Source organism: Bubalus kerabau, chromosome 8 (genome assembly GCF_029407905.1).
Source record: "Bubalus kerabau isolate K-KA32 ecotype Philippines breed swamp buffalo chromosome 8, PCC_UOA_SB_1v2, whole genome shotgun sequence".
Classification (NCBI taxonomy): domain Eukaryota; kingdom Metazoa; phylum Chordata; class Mammalia; order Artiodactyla; family Bovidae; genus Bubalus; species Bubalus kerabau.
In genome coordinates, this window is record NC_073631.1 from 94,546,997 (window position 1) to 94,562,095 (window position 15,099).

Below are 15,099 nucleotides of genomic sequence, written 5' to 3' on the forward strand. Positions count from 1 at the left end.
CCGTGCTCAGCTTTCTTCACCGTTCAACTCTCACATCCATACATGACTACTGGAAAAACCATAGCCTTGACTAGATGGACCTTTGTTGGCAAAGTAATGTCTCTGTTTTTGAAAAACTGGTTTAGCAATACTTAAAATTCAGCAAAGAACACTCCCACCTCCGGGATATACCTTCTTCATCATTATGGATGACTAGCATATAAAAAAATATGATGCCTAGAATTGGGGTCAGTTCTTCTCTTGCGAATATTCACACATCAAACAATTCTCCTTCCTCATTTTCATAAAGACTGTTCTGACCATATTATCATAGCTAAAGGACAAAGCATATCACTCTAAAAACTCAATTGATCTTAGTAATCTAAGTCTTACTTTACATGAAGTAATGGAAATTCTTTCTCTGTGTAAAAGGGTTAAGCTTAGAGGGAAAAAAGAGAAAGATTTTCTGGTTCATTCTAAATAGGCTTTGGAGAAAGAATCGCTAAGTGCAAAACACATCACCTCCCGCATTTCATTGATCAAAGTATTTTGTAAAACAAGCAAATGCAGAATTTTGAGAGGCATTTCAAGGCTTGTCTTTGGGAAGTTAATTCCCTTTGCTAATTTATCATTGATTTCCATTGTCTTTTCCTCTCTTATGCCATCACCACATATAAGAGAATATAACAAGATTCTCATTTGTCTAAAAGTTAGCTTGAATTGTTCACAAGGTGGATACTCATGGGGGCTGTAAAAGGTAGGATGTGTGCATTCATTCAGATCCAACTAACTCCGTGGCATCTCTCCTATGTGCCGGGCTCAGGTTAAGCAGGATGGTGCTGGCACTGCCCCTGCCTCTGAACACCACACAGCAGGTGCTTCCTGGCATGTTTCAGACTCTGCAAATCCCAAGATACATGCTTTAGAATGTTCTGATCACAAGCTGTCTATCAGAAAGCACATTAATAGAGTCCCAGGAGCCTACAGGAAATCACTGTTCCCAGGCTGCTACTTCCTTGCTATGGGTCCTTTTTGCTTGGGCATCCACTGGATGCACACAGTAGACCCCTGCTCCCCCATCAGAGGAGGATCGCCCCACTCTGCTATAGCTCCTCATTCATCCATTCTGGGTTTAAAGATTCTTCCAGATCCACTATAGAGGAATTTAACTCCCTAAAGGCCCCAACTACAAATAGAAAAGCTTCCTCGCTGATACCACATACCCCTTTCCCCCTTCCCCAGTTCTTATACTCAACAACCCCTCCTCCTTCCAAATTCTGCAGGCTAAAGGTAGGAATAATATAGTTTACTTATAAAATACTAATTCTGACTATAATTTTTGATTATAGTCAAAACAACACTAATATCTACAAAGACTTACCATATATTTGGTAATGGATATTACATTTTCTCCTCTAAACAACATTACAAGGCAGGTACCAGGGTCAGGAAAATTAAGGTTTGCATAGGTTAAGTGACTTGGTCAAGGTAAAATAGCAAGGGATAAGAGACAATAATCAAACCAGGTCTGTTCAGATGCCAAAGCCCAGCTTTCAACATGTTCCCATGCTGCTTCATAAGGTCAAAATGTGGGACGCAAAGCAAAAATTAGATTACAGCACTAGGTATTTGTTGAATATAAATCGTTTCTTCTCAAGCTTTTCAGAAAACAAACTGAAAGAAATATTTTATTCCAAGACTGACACTGTAGAATAGTGGAAGTAGCCTAAACTTTTGATTTGTACTACTGTGGGTAAAACTTACAGTAGTTGATGCTTGAATGAATGCTGGGAATGGACTAGAATAGAACGTACCTTAATTGATTTATGGATACTGTGTTTCTTAATAACTCACAGTTAGCAATTTCCAATTTTAACCAATCCCCTTCAATAAGAGCTTTCTCAAAACACTTAACATCATTTTCTTTGAATACCTGTGGTTAGAGCAAATGTTGCCCACCACGATAACCTGATCAGCTAAGCTTCCAGAAAGTGTTTTACTCCTCTGGCCCACGCATTTGGTCTGCCCAGTGGTTTGCCCTGTAGGTCAGACTGTTTCATCAGATTGTTCCTGTGTACTCTCCCCCTACACTGAGTTTTATGCTCCATATTCAAGATGGTTATATTGTCCAGTGACTCAGTCCTATAGTCATTTCTCCATTCGTGAAAACCGTAAACATCTTTGACCTTGACTTCTCTTTCTAACCTTTTATATTTGTAAACATACAAATATAAACCTATTATATTTGTAAACATACAAATATAAACCTATTATATTTGTAAACATATAAATATAATTACATATGTCTATGTGAATAACTTATTCAACTCGTCTGCATGCAAACCAATAACTCACTCAGAGTTTGGTTTTGGTTTTTGTGTTAAGACCAGATAGACTCCAGTTTAGAAAGATTTTTGCTTGGCCTGTAGTACAATGGCAGTGACAAAAATAACACTCTGTATTATCATTTCACTCTATTTTGACCAGCTTCAAAGGACTATTTCATCTTTACATTCCTGATGCCATTGAGTCACTGGTCTATTTTCATTTATAACATGAGTATTACTACTTTCTTAGCATAGTAATTTCTACAACTCATGCAATTAATAAATATGATTGAATCTGAATTTTTAAAAATAGAGATCACTAAAAAGAGGAGCTGTTTGTACCAAATATAGTCCAAAAACATGAACACTACCAGATAACTTACCAGAAAGCACTTACTAAGCATTTATTTTGTTAATTAGGCATCTCTGTCCTTAGAGTTTCTATGCAGAGACATCATCTAGATCAGAGCTGCTCAATAGAAGTAGGATGTGATGCAAGTAAAATATGTAATTTAAAATTTTCTAGTAGATACAATTAAAAAGGCAAAAAGAAACAGGTGAGATTAATGTATTATAACACTAAACTATTTATATGAATTTTATTAAACCCAATGTATGTGAAATATTGGGCTTCCCAGATGGCACTACTGGTAAAGAACCCATCTGCCAATGCAGGAGACATAAGATATGCAGGTTCTGTCCCTGAGTGGGGAAGATCCCTGGAGGAGAGCATGGCAACCTGCTCCAGTATTCTTGCCTGGAGAATCCCATGAACAGAGGAGCCTGGCAGGTTGCAGTTCACAGGGTTGCAAAGAGCCAGACGTGATTGAAGCAACTTAGCATGCACATATGTGAAATATTATCATTTCAATATGTAATCATATAAAAACTACTGAGATATTTAACATTATTTTATATAAAGCTTTCCAAATCCGGTGTGTATATATTTACACTTACAGTGAGTTCAGACTAGCACCTTTCAAGTATTTGGTGCTGCATATGGCCAGTGGCTATTGTACTGCACTGCACAGGTCCCAATCTGTGGTTTGCAACCTCATTGCTCACTTGTGGAGTTTCTATAAATTTTTATTCTCAGGCCACTCCCCTCCCAAGCCAATTAACTCAGAATATCTGTGAGTAAGACACAAACATCAATATTTTTTAAAGTTCCCAGGTGACTGCAATGAGTAGCCAAAATTGACAACCACTTGTCAAAGACAATATGGAGATTGGACATGAATGTCCTCATTCATTCATCTAAATGTCATGGGAGGCAATGGTGAGTAACATCAAGGAGCTCATAATTTGTGTGTGTGAGAGAGACACATTAAAACAAATATCCACAATGCTGTGATAATCACACAAATAAAAATGTAAACAAAATATACAATAGGATAGTAAAGAAAGAGCAACGATGCCTGATGAAAACCTATTCCTCATGCATTAGCTGGTAGATTGGTAAATGTCATCAGATCGGAGTAGAGAGTATCTTTTGAAAGAGACAATAGATTTTTGAAAGGTATTTTAGTTGGTGCTATAAAAGCCTCCTTCATCAGAACCTAACTAATTCAGATTTTATAATTTCTGATAGACACTGAGGAAGAATATACTTTTGCCCTACATCTGGGGAGAAAACAAAAATGTTTTCTAGGAAAAAGAAGATTTTTACAGATCATTTAAAATTATCAATACTTTATTGAAACAAATAAAAAACAACTGACATATTCACAAGTGAAGCTCTCTGAATCTAAATCAGTTTACCACACTATATGGATTAAAATGTCATCAAAGTTATTCAGTTATATTTTTTAAAGAAAAGCATAGTAATTTAGACTTATTCCAAATGTATCAGTTTTTTGTGATATGAATACAAATTCTCTTGAATATGTTCTTCTACTGTCAAATATACTTTCTAGTACAATAAATTTTTGAGGACATTTTCCATCATAGAGTCTACTGTGGTTGCAAAATAAAAATATGCCTCTTGCACACACCCGACTTTTTAAGCTTTTTGTTTTCTTTTTCTGACTAATATATCCCTGGGGCTTCCCTGGTGGCTCAGATAGTAAACAATCTGCCTGCAATGCAGGTTCGATCCCTGAATCAGTAAGGAAGATCCCCTGGAGAGGTGCATGGCATCCCAATCCAGTATTCTTGCCTGGAGAATCCCATGGACAGAGGAGCCTGGTGGGCTATGGTCCATGGGGTTGCAAAGAGTCAGACACGACTGAAGCAACATAGCACAGAATACATCTTTATTCCTTTATTTGCTCAAAGATGAGCTCAGAATGTTTTTCCTTTCGGAAACCATCACTGACTATCCCCACACACAATCCCATGACCCTCTGTGTCTTCTGGTATGCTGTGGACAAGCTTCTCATGACACTTGTATATATCAACAAATAAGCACACGACTGAATGATTCCCTGTTTGAAAGATTATGAGCTGCTTGAGGGCAATTCATGTCTTTTCATCTTCCTGTCTCTAGCCACCAGCATGTGTGTGACACTTGGTAAGTAATCAAAGATATTGCTCAAGTTAGATTAAAACAGAAAACAGTGCCTTGTGAAACCAAAGCAAGAGCCAAAAATATACTTCCACAAGAATAATGGAAAAGATTTATACACCAAGTAAGGAAGTACAGAGATTTCTTAAAATTGTTAGTGATTATGTCACCTTAAAAGTAAAAGGAAACAACAAAAGGTGTCAGCTTGTGCTCTGAAAATTTTCCTACAAATAATATGATGATTATCTTCCCTTGAAAGAGAGAAACATATATATCATCATTTCTATACTGAGGGTTTAGGGAGTGGACGTGTTTTGTTCTAATAGCAAAATAATTGGAGAGACTATTGTACTGGTCAGCATGACCCAGCCAGAAAACTTTTGATTTAGTAAACTTGTCTTCCTAAGTAAAACAAAGCTAATTGGACCAATAGAAACAATAACATGCTGCTCAAGGCTCTCCCCAGATCGTCAGAAAAAATGTCAATGAGAAAGAAAATTGCTTTTGAGAGAAACAAACCAGTGTGATTGCTTAGCTCTGAAAAACGAGAGGACAAGGGTGGGGACAGAAAAAGCACCCATGGTTCAGACTGGGGCTGTTGGGTTTGCATCGTCATGTGTTAATGTCACACCTAGGGCCCAACCCTACTACGTCAATCTCCCCAGAGCAGAAATAAGTAAGGGCTTACACAGCCTTGCTCCATAAGTCTCCCTCACACAACATCTGCTATTGCGCTCACTCATCCTGAGACACAAAATGCCTGGACCATCTTACCTTGGGGTCACACTTAAGATGAGTCTCCAGTACTTATTGTCACTGCTTCATTTTTTCACATATATTTATTTGATAAATATGCAAAAAATAACTCAGATAATTCTCCAAATTCAATGGTCTTATTCTGATCTATGCCAGAATAAGAATTCCACAAGCTAAGCAGATGACACCACCCTTATGGCAGAAAGTGAAGAGGAACTAAAAAGCCTCTTGATGAAAGTGAAAGAGGAGAGTGAAAAGGTTGGCTTAACGCTCAACATTCAGAAAACGAAGATCATGGCATCTGGTCCCATCACTTCATGGGAAATATATGGGGAAACAGTGGAAACAGTGTCAGACTTTATTTTCTGGGGCTCCAAAATCACTGCAGATGGTGACTGCAGCCATGAAATTAAAAGACACTTACTAAAAAAAAAAAAAAAAAAAAGACGCTTACTCCTTGGAAGGAAAGTTATGACCAACCTAGATAGCATATTCAAAAGCAGAGACATTACTTTGCCAACAAAGGTCTGTCTAGTCAAGGCTATGGTTTTTCCTGTGGTCATGTATGGATGTGAGAGTTGGACTGTGAAGAAGGCTGAGTGCCGAAGAATGGATGCTTTTAAACTGTGGTGTTGGAGAAGACTCTTGAGAGTCCCTTGGACTGCAAGGAGATCCAACCAGTCCATTCTGAAGGAGATCAGCCCTGGGATTTCTTTGGAGGGAATGATGCTCAAGCTGAAACTCCAGTACTTTGGCCACCTCATGCGAAGACTGAACTGAACTGAACTGAAGGTTATCTTAAATCCACTCTCCTTGGGAAAAAAACATACAGAAATTTTAGATACATTATATGGGCCTCGCTTCTTCACCTTTGTCTCTCTTTAGACTATTCTCTCCCTTTTGCCCTCAAATACATACATGTCCCTAAAAATGCATGAAAGCATTGTAAAATGGTCAATTACATAAAACAGCAGCCTTCACATTTAAAAACTTACAGTATTTCATATACTATTTCTGTAATCCTATTTGTCAAGTTTTAAATAGGTCCAAAATTCATATGTTGTCCTAAAAAGCTTTGAGAGAATAGCCCTCTCTTCAAAGAGTAGACTACTATTAATATACAACTGGTCAAGTTTAAACTAATAAACCATAATCAAGCAAAAATAGGTCTTGAGGAAAAATAGGTCTTGCCTTAAACCCTCATGACTTAAAGATTTCATATTTGGCACTCATAAGAAATCCCAATTCATGTGTGTGCATTATTCATGCATAGTTAAATGTGCACCTATAAATGCACAGGATATATATACAGATTTCAATGTGTTCTATGATTTCAGCTTATGAAATGTCTTATAGACACACACTGGTCTTGGAGAAACTACCACTTTGATATCCATTAGATGTGATATATGAGTTTACCACTGTACCATCATGGTAATATAATGCCATGGTCTAAGATTTATCAGAATTCCCTGGTGGCTCAGTTAAGTGTCTGTCTGCCTACAATGTGGGAGACCCGGGTTCAATCCCTGGGTCAGGAAAATCTCCTGGAGAAGGAAATGGCAACCAACTCCAGTATTCTTGCCTGGAAAATCCCATGGATGGAGAAGCCTGGTAGGCTACAGTCCATGGGGTCACAAAGAGTCGGACACAACTGAGCGACTTCACTTTATTTTCACTTTCAAGATTTATCTATTAGACAACTCAAAAGTATGTAAATACTCTAGAAATGAAAATAAAATTGTGAAGCTCTTAAATCATGGTCAGTGAAGTATGTCTTTGGAAGGAAAGTTATGACCAACCTAGATAGCATATTCAAAAGCAGAGACATTACTTTGCCAACAAAGGTCCGTCTAGTCAAGGCTATGGTTTTTCCTGTGGTCATGTATGGATGTGAGAGTTGGACTGTGAAGAAGGCTGAGCACCAAAGAATTGATGCTTTTGAACTGTGGTGTTGGAGAAGACTCTTGAGAGTCCCTTGGGCTGCAAGGAGATCCAACCAGTCCATTCTGAAGGAGATCAGCCCTGGGATTTCTTTGGAGGGAATGATGCTCAAGCTGAAACTCCAGTACTTTGGCCACCTCATGCGAAGAGTTGACTCATTGGAAAAGACTCTGATGCTGGGAGGGATTAGGGGCAGGAGGAGAAGGGGACGACAGACGATGAGATGGCTGGATTGCATCACCAACTCGATGGACGTGAGTTGAGTGAACTCTGGGAGTTGGTGATGGACAGGGAGGCCTGGCATGCTGCAATTCATGGGGTCGCAAAGAGTCGGACAGGGCAGAGCGACTGATCTGATCTGATCTGAAGTATGTCTATATCAGTCATAATCTAATCAATCATCCACCTCCATCAAGTTTTAGCTACATTGACATCCAAACCCACTTACCACTTTGGGGTCTTCTTTGCATACTTGTTATAAGAATGACAAATTGCTTAAACTGGCTGACTGCTATTGCAAGGTCAAGCAAAAGCCAGACACTGAAACCCAAACCAATGATTATATCTATAGATGCCTAAATTAACAAGCAGACAAGACTATGCATTAAATGGTTAAACTCCATACTCTTGGCATTCTACTATTTACTCAGTCCAGGAAGCCAGAAGCATGGAACTAAACATTTGTACTATGTTGAAGTTTCTCCCACAGAAATTCTCACAGAATTATAGGAGAAAATTTCCTAAAATGTTTTTCTAATTGCACAGATTGAGGAAACCATTTCATTCAATGGCTCAATCCTCTTGAGCCTTAGTGGATAACAATAAATGTCTCTAAATAAATTATGTGATTCATGCTAAATGTGTGTTGGTCTTGTCATGGCAGGTTGTGGAAGGTGGTTGCATGAAAGTAGCCAAAACCAGCCAACAGGATAGAGATTGTGGCCAGGGACCATTGTATATAGACAGGGACCGGGTGGTAATAGTGCTAAAAACAAACAAATAGCCAAAGAGTAGGAATTTTCAGCCACTGTGAAGTTAGAAAGATCCCAGCCAGGAGAAGGACATTGGATCTCACTGTCCCCCCACCTCTTTAACTCTCCCCCAAAGCCCCTCAATAAAATGGCTTGATTCCCTCTGCATCCCTCTCCAAAACAAAAGACTAGGGAAAAGTCCATAATAATAAAGAGAAACACATGTTGAACATTTAATCTGTGTGTAGACTTTGACAAGCATCTGAAACATATTATCCTATTCTATTTTCATCAGCATTCATTCATTCAAAAAAAGAAGCAAAACACACACGCATCACTGGATATAAAATAGATAAGGAAACGGAGATCCACAGAGGAGTTACTCCAGATCTTAAAATTACTGAATCACTGATGGGGGCCTCAAAGCAGGCAGATACACTTAACTGGAACACTTAGCAGATGCATTTAACCAACTCACCCTCCCCCATGCGTCAACGAACAGGACTGATTTCCAAGAAGCTGGCCAAACCTTCATGGTAGGCAAGGTTCAAGGCTGGGACAGGTGGTCTGTGCTCCCCAGTACTGAAGTTCAAGCTGGACAGGAGCACAGGCAACCACAGGACAGGGTATGTAGGGCAGGAGTAGAGAGATACGCTCAAGGCAGGAAGACACAAGAGGAAACTGCTCTTGGGTAGAAATCAGGGCCCATTTTGAGATTCAAGCCCCATATCAGAGAAAAGTTAGAAACAGATGCCAAGAAGGGAGTATTTCAGGATTTGCAACAAGACCCTGGACCCTTCTGCCCTATTTATAAGGAACCAATCTGGGCTTCCCTGGTGGCTCAGACAGTAAAGAATCTGCATGCAATGCAGGAGACCAGGGAAGATGGGTTGGAAAGATCCCCCAAAGAAGGGAATGGCAACCCACTCCAGTATTCTTGCCTGAAGAATTCCATGGACAAAGGAGCCTGGTGAAATACAGTCCATGGGGTTGCAAAGAGTTGGACACAACTGAGCAACTAACACTTTCAGCTTTTCAATTTGTGCTAACAAGTGTGTACAAGCCTATACAGGCAGAGACAGCCTGCCCGTGACTGCAGCCAAACTCCAGGTCTTCTAGGCTGAAGACCACTCATGCTTCTAAAATCTTCACTTTCAAGTTCTAAATACTATGCTTTCCTCTTTTCCAATTATCACTATCTTCATCCCCATACACATCTATTAGAAAAAAGCAACAATAAGACATCTACTTAGTTCAGTCATCTGGGAAATGCTACAGATAATACAGTACCGTGGGTCAAATAATGCATTCAAAAACCAGTCAATTTAGTGGAAAAAAGAACAATCAAATTGCTTATTTTGCATCATGCAGAGCAAAAAAATTACAACTTGAATGTTGTGCTTTTCAAATAGTTGTACTGATGTTGGGCAGACATAATCACATTCACCAGGCATCTCTGCACTTTGCTGCTTTGGTATATTATTTTTTAAACTGTCTTTTTTTTTTCTCTTGGAATCAAATTTATTTATCCTTTGGGGATGCTTAATTCCTTAATGTCAATCAATTTTTTTTTTTCACTAAAGCAAGCAAGTTCTTTGTTTTGCAGCTAAATTCTTAATCAGCTTTTGTTCAGAAACTGTTTATTTCTGTCTGCATTACAAATGCTAGATTTAACCAATCTATCAACCCAGGATAACATAAGAAGGGATCTTGTCGGTTTGTCCTTTCCTCTCAGGAACACAGATACTGTATCCTGTACTTTTTTAGAAAGGAAATAATAGGATTAGACTAAGATGGAGAACAAGAGGAGGTCAGACCCAAGAAAAGTATGTGGTCCTTCTAGAACTTTCCCATGTAACATGGGGAATTGTAATCCATTTGTGCTAAATGCTTTGACTATGCTCATTATGTAAAAAACATTAAAGCCTCGTATATTTTGTTACCATAGTTCTGCCTATTGGGAACTATAATTAAAGCACATTTGAGCAAATGCAATTTTATTTGTTATTAAGCGACTAAAAGCTTAGTCAACCTTGCAAATATGACATTATTTTAGGATTACAATATGAGCCAGCCAGCTAGCCAATAAACTTTATTAGGTCCTATCTTTATTAGCAATGCCTCTCATTCCTATTGTGGGAGACCCCTATGCTATGTAACAGTGGTTCTCAAACTTTAGAAAGTCTCAGCATAGCCTGCAGGACTTGTTAAAATATCTGAGCCTTGCTTTCAGGGTTTCCTTACAACTGGGTTAGGGCCCTAAAACTTGCATTTCTAATATATCCCTAGGAGACACTGATGCCTCTGGTCTGCAGATCACACTTTAATGCTATATAATATACTGGTTAGAACTTTGGAGTCAATCCACCTGGGTTCATATTCTGCTTTTCCAGTATTTATACATCCTTAGGCAAGTGACCTCATCTCTCTAAGTCTCAGTTTCTTAATTCATTTAGTGGGGGCAATAATATTTATCCAAAAGGTTAAGATCCTGCAAGCCACCAGCTATGGCCAAAAAAAAAAAAAAAAAAAAAAAAAAAACCCAAATCAAAACAAACCTAATTTTGTATAAATTTATGGGGATTGCAGTTTCCCTTCACTCGAGGAATTCTGTATGAAGGCAGGAGTAACATATAACTTCCCTCACTTTAACACTAATGCCCTCACCCACAGGAAATGCATCCATTCTGTAACACAACATAGAACAGGGCAATATCTTCTGACATTTTTATTTGGGAGCTCAAGATATCTAATAACTTCAGTCAATGGTCTCTGGTAATCTCCACGCACATGGGTTAATGACAACAAGAAAATAAAATAACATTCATTTTAGTTTCTAAAAATTCTAAGAATGTAAATCTTTAATGAAATGTTGGAATAAAATAAATCATAGCTGCATTTGCAATTCTCCAACTATGAAAATTTCATTTTAACTGTTCTTATCTTTTGACTATCCAGTTTCTCCTTTAATGATGAAACTGATAACAAATACTCAAACCAAGTAGAAAAAAAAAAAACATAAGATACAAAGAAGGTAGTATCAGGAACATTTTTTGAGGGTCCAAATAGTGACAAACTATTATTCCTACTTTGCAAACAAAGTAGCAATAATAATTAAAATTTCAAAATACACCAGTAGAAATGACTACCTCATTTTCTCACTGTATTAGGAACACACACACACAAACACAAACTACCAATGAAATCTATACTTCCAAAAAAATCCTTTGTACCTTGGAAACCTCTTTTGGTCCTGGCTCATATTAAATTCCTTTCTATAGCTATATATTAAAGGTTTACCATAATGATGATTTTTTAAATTGTGGTATTTAAAATTTTTCATGTTTCTAATTACAGCATAAGAAACACAAGATATCATGAAATTTAACAAAAATGTCTACATAATTTAAATGACACTGGTCATAGAGAATATGTGTCAGCTTAGGTGAAAAATAGGTAGCAATATCTTACAGAAGATTCATTCCTGTTTATCACTCTAATGACAGAAAGTGAAGACAAACTAAAGAGCCTCTTGATGAGGGAAAGGGTAAAGTGAAAAAAGTTGGCTTGAAACTCAACATTCAAAAAAAAAACTAAGATCATGGCATCCAGTCCCTTCACTTCATGGCAAATAGCAGGGGAAAAAGTGGAAACAGTAACATATTTTATTTTCTTGGTCTCCAAAATCACTGCAGACAGTGACTGCTGCCATGAAATTAAAAGACACTTGCTTCTTGGAAGGAAAGCTATGACAAACCTAGACAGCATACTACAAAGCCAAGACATCGCTTTGCCAACAAAGGTCCCTCTAGTCAGAGCTATGGTTTTTCCAATAGCCATATACGAATGTGAGAGTTGGACCATAAAGAAGGCTGAGCACCAAAGAATTGATGCTTTTGAATTGTGGTGCTGGAGAAGACTCTTGAGAGTCCCTTGGACTGCAAGGAGCTCAAACCAGTCAATCTTAAAGGAAATCAACCCTGAATATTCATTGGAAGGATTGATGCTGAAGCTTAAGCTCCAACACTTTGGCAACCTGATGTGAAGAGACGACTCATTAAAAAGACCCTGATGCTGGGAAAGACTGAAGGCAAGAGAAGAGGGCAGGAGAGGATGAGATGGTTAGATAGAATCACCAACTCAGTGGACATGAATTTGAGCAAATTTCAGGAGATAGTGAAGGACAGGGGAGCCTGGCGTGCTGCAGTCCATGGGCTTGCAAACAGTTGGACACAACTTAGCAATTGAATAACAACAAATAGAGGACAGTATATGTTCAGTTGATTCTATCTCTAATGGTTTAGTTGCACAATGAATGCAATTTCACTCTTATTTTCCACAGAAAAAGACAAAGACTGGTCTTGTAATTCTTCAATTCCGTCCATCACTGTAATATCCAACTCACTCATTTGTATATACCTTTCCACAAGGGTTTATATTCATTAAAGAATTCCTTGTGCATTTTATCTATTTTGATCAAAATGTGTATAAACACAGTTTCATGATATCAACGTATATGATGATTTTTTTTCAGTTCTTTGGAAGACTTAAGAAAAACCTCAAGAAATAAGCATTAGCAGAGTTTTGAAGATTCTGATTTGTTTTAACAAAAACATCAATTATTTCAAGTCCTTTGCTGATTAGAAAGTAGTGAATCTCATGCGACATTGATCAAAGCATTTTGATCTTATGTTCTGTACTCCCATACAATGCCTTATTATTTCCAATAATTATCTGAAGGTTTGACTTTTTCCAATATCCTTCTCTCAGTCTTATGTGTCTGTTAGGGAATCAAAAGGTTTGCTTGCCTAAGAAGAAATATGCTAAAAAGAGAATGAGACAACAATTTCAGAAGGAAAGGATAACAGGCAAATGCCCTTTCCTTCTTTGTTATAATTCTTGGGATTATAGGAAATGTAAAGACCTAACATACATCACCTTCAGTGGAACCTTCAGAAGATCTTTTAACTTATCTTTGTGGACAAAATGGAGTAAGTAGAAGCTGAGTGCATGAATATTAAAACAGATTAGTCACAATTTCCACAATAAAACTCAGAGGGTGCAAACCTAGTTCTAGGTTTCCAACATCATAGAAGGATTCTTTCCTAGGTTCCATTTGTTTCAACATTCCACATTCTCATCAATGAGATGAAGCTATAAACATGACACCATAGGATCTGTAGACAGACCAGTGTTGGATGATTGAAAGCGATCAAAAAAGAAGCTGATATGTTAGAAACAAGGGCTGAATAAGATGAAAAGTAATAAAAATAAATGTAAAAAAAGATGATTAAATCCAAAGGACAATTGTACAGACTGGACAGTAGCAGTAACTTAGAAACAATCCATGCAACAAAGGCTTCGTGATGTTAGTCTGTGTTGTTGCTGTTCAGTTGCTCAGTTGTGTCCGACTCTTCAAGACCCCATGGTCTTTAGAAAGGCTAATATGAATCAACAGTAAACTGAAAGTTTGTTGAATGAATGAATGAAGGTAGTATAGAATAATAGGAGGGATGAAGAAAAAAGGGAAGGAGAGGGAGGGGGAAAAATGAGGACAAAATGAGGGGAGAGGAGACAGTCTACATGAAAAGGAGAAAAACCCCACAGACCACCCTAGACATACTGCAGTATAAGTATGTATGGACCAACTGGGTACCCTCAGGAGTGATCTGTTGAATCAATGCCATTCAAAAAATTCTTGGAGGAATCATGCATCTTTAGCCTTGGATATCTGATAAGCATGTCCAAATACCCTAAGAACTTTAGTGGGAAAAAGAATTGGAGGTGGTGTTGTTTCAACAAGACAAATGAATGGCAGGCACAAAGCAGCAGAATTAGATTCTGTAAGCATATCCTACGTCCAAGGGTAGAGAAACCCAAGACGGTAGGTGTTGTGAGAGGGCATCAGAGGGCAGACACACCGAAACCATAATCACAGAAAACTAGTCAATCTGATCACATGGACCACAGCCTTGTCTAACTCAATGAAACTAAGCCATGCCATGTGGGGCCACCCAAGACAGCAGGGTCATGGCGGAGAGGTCTGACAGAATGTGGTCCACTGGAGAAGGGAATGGCAAACCACTTCAGTATTCTTGCCTTGAGAACCCCATGAACAGTATGAAAAGGCAAAATGATAGGATACTGAAAGAGGAACTCCCCAGGTCAGTAGGTATCCAATATGCTACTGGAGATCAGTGGAGAATAACCCCAGAAAGAATGAAGGGATGGAGCCAAAGCAAAAACCCAGTTGTGGATGTGACTGGTGATAGAAGCAAGGTCCGATGCTGTAAAGAGCAATATTGCATAGGAACCTGGAATGTTAGGTCCATGAATCGAGGCAAATTGGAAGTGGTCAAACAGGAGATGGCAAGAGTTAACATTGACATTCTAGGAATCAGCGAACTAAAATGGACTGGAATGGGTGAATTTAACTCAGATGACCATTATATCTATTACTGTGGGCAGGAATCCCTTAGTAGAAATGGAGTAGCCATCATAGTCAACAAAAGAGTCCAAAATGCAGTACTCGGATGCAATCTCAAAAACGACAGAATGATCTCTGTTCGTTTCCAAGGCAAACCATTCAATATCACAGTAATACAAGCCTATCCCC

At 38.3% G+C, this 15,099-nt stretch overlaps 1 protein-coding gene and 1 pseudogene across 1 annotated transcript in view; one reads left to right on the plus strand and one right to left on the minus strand.

The window, feature by feature from the left end:
* The window catches only part of GRM8 (glutamate metabotropic receptor 8), an 857,461-nt gene that overhangs the window by 570,283 nt on the left and 272,079 nt on the right, over positions 1-15,099 (minus strand). The window lies entirely within an intron of this gene.
* LOC129658798 (ATP synthase F(0) complex subunit C2, mitochondrial-like) overlaps positions 1-15,099 on the plus strand; it is a 77,152-nt pseudogene that overhangs the window by 57,034 nt on the left and 5,019 nt on the right.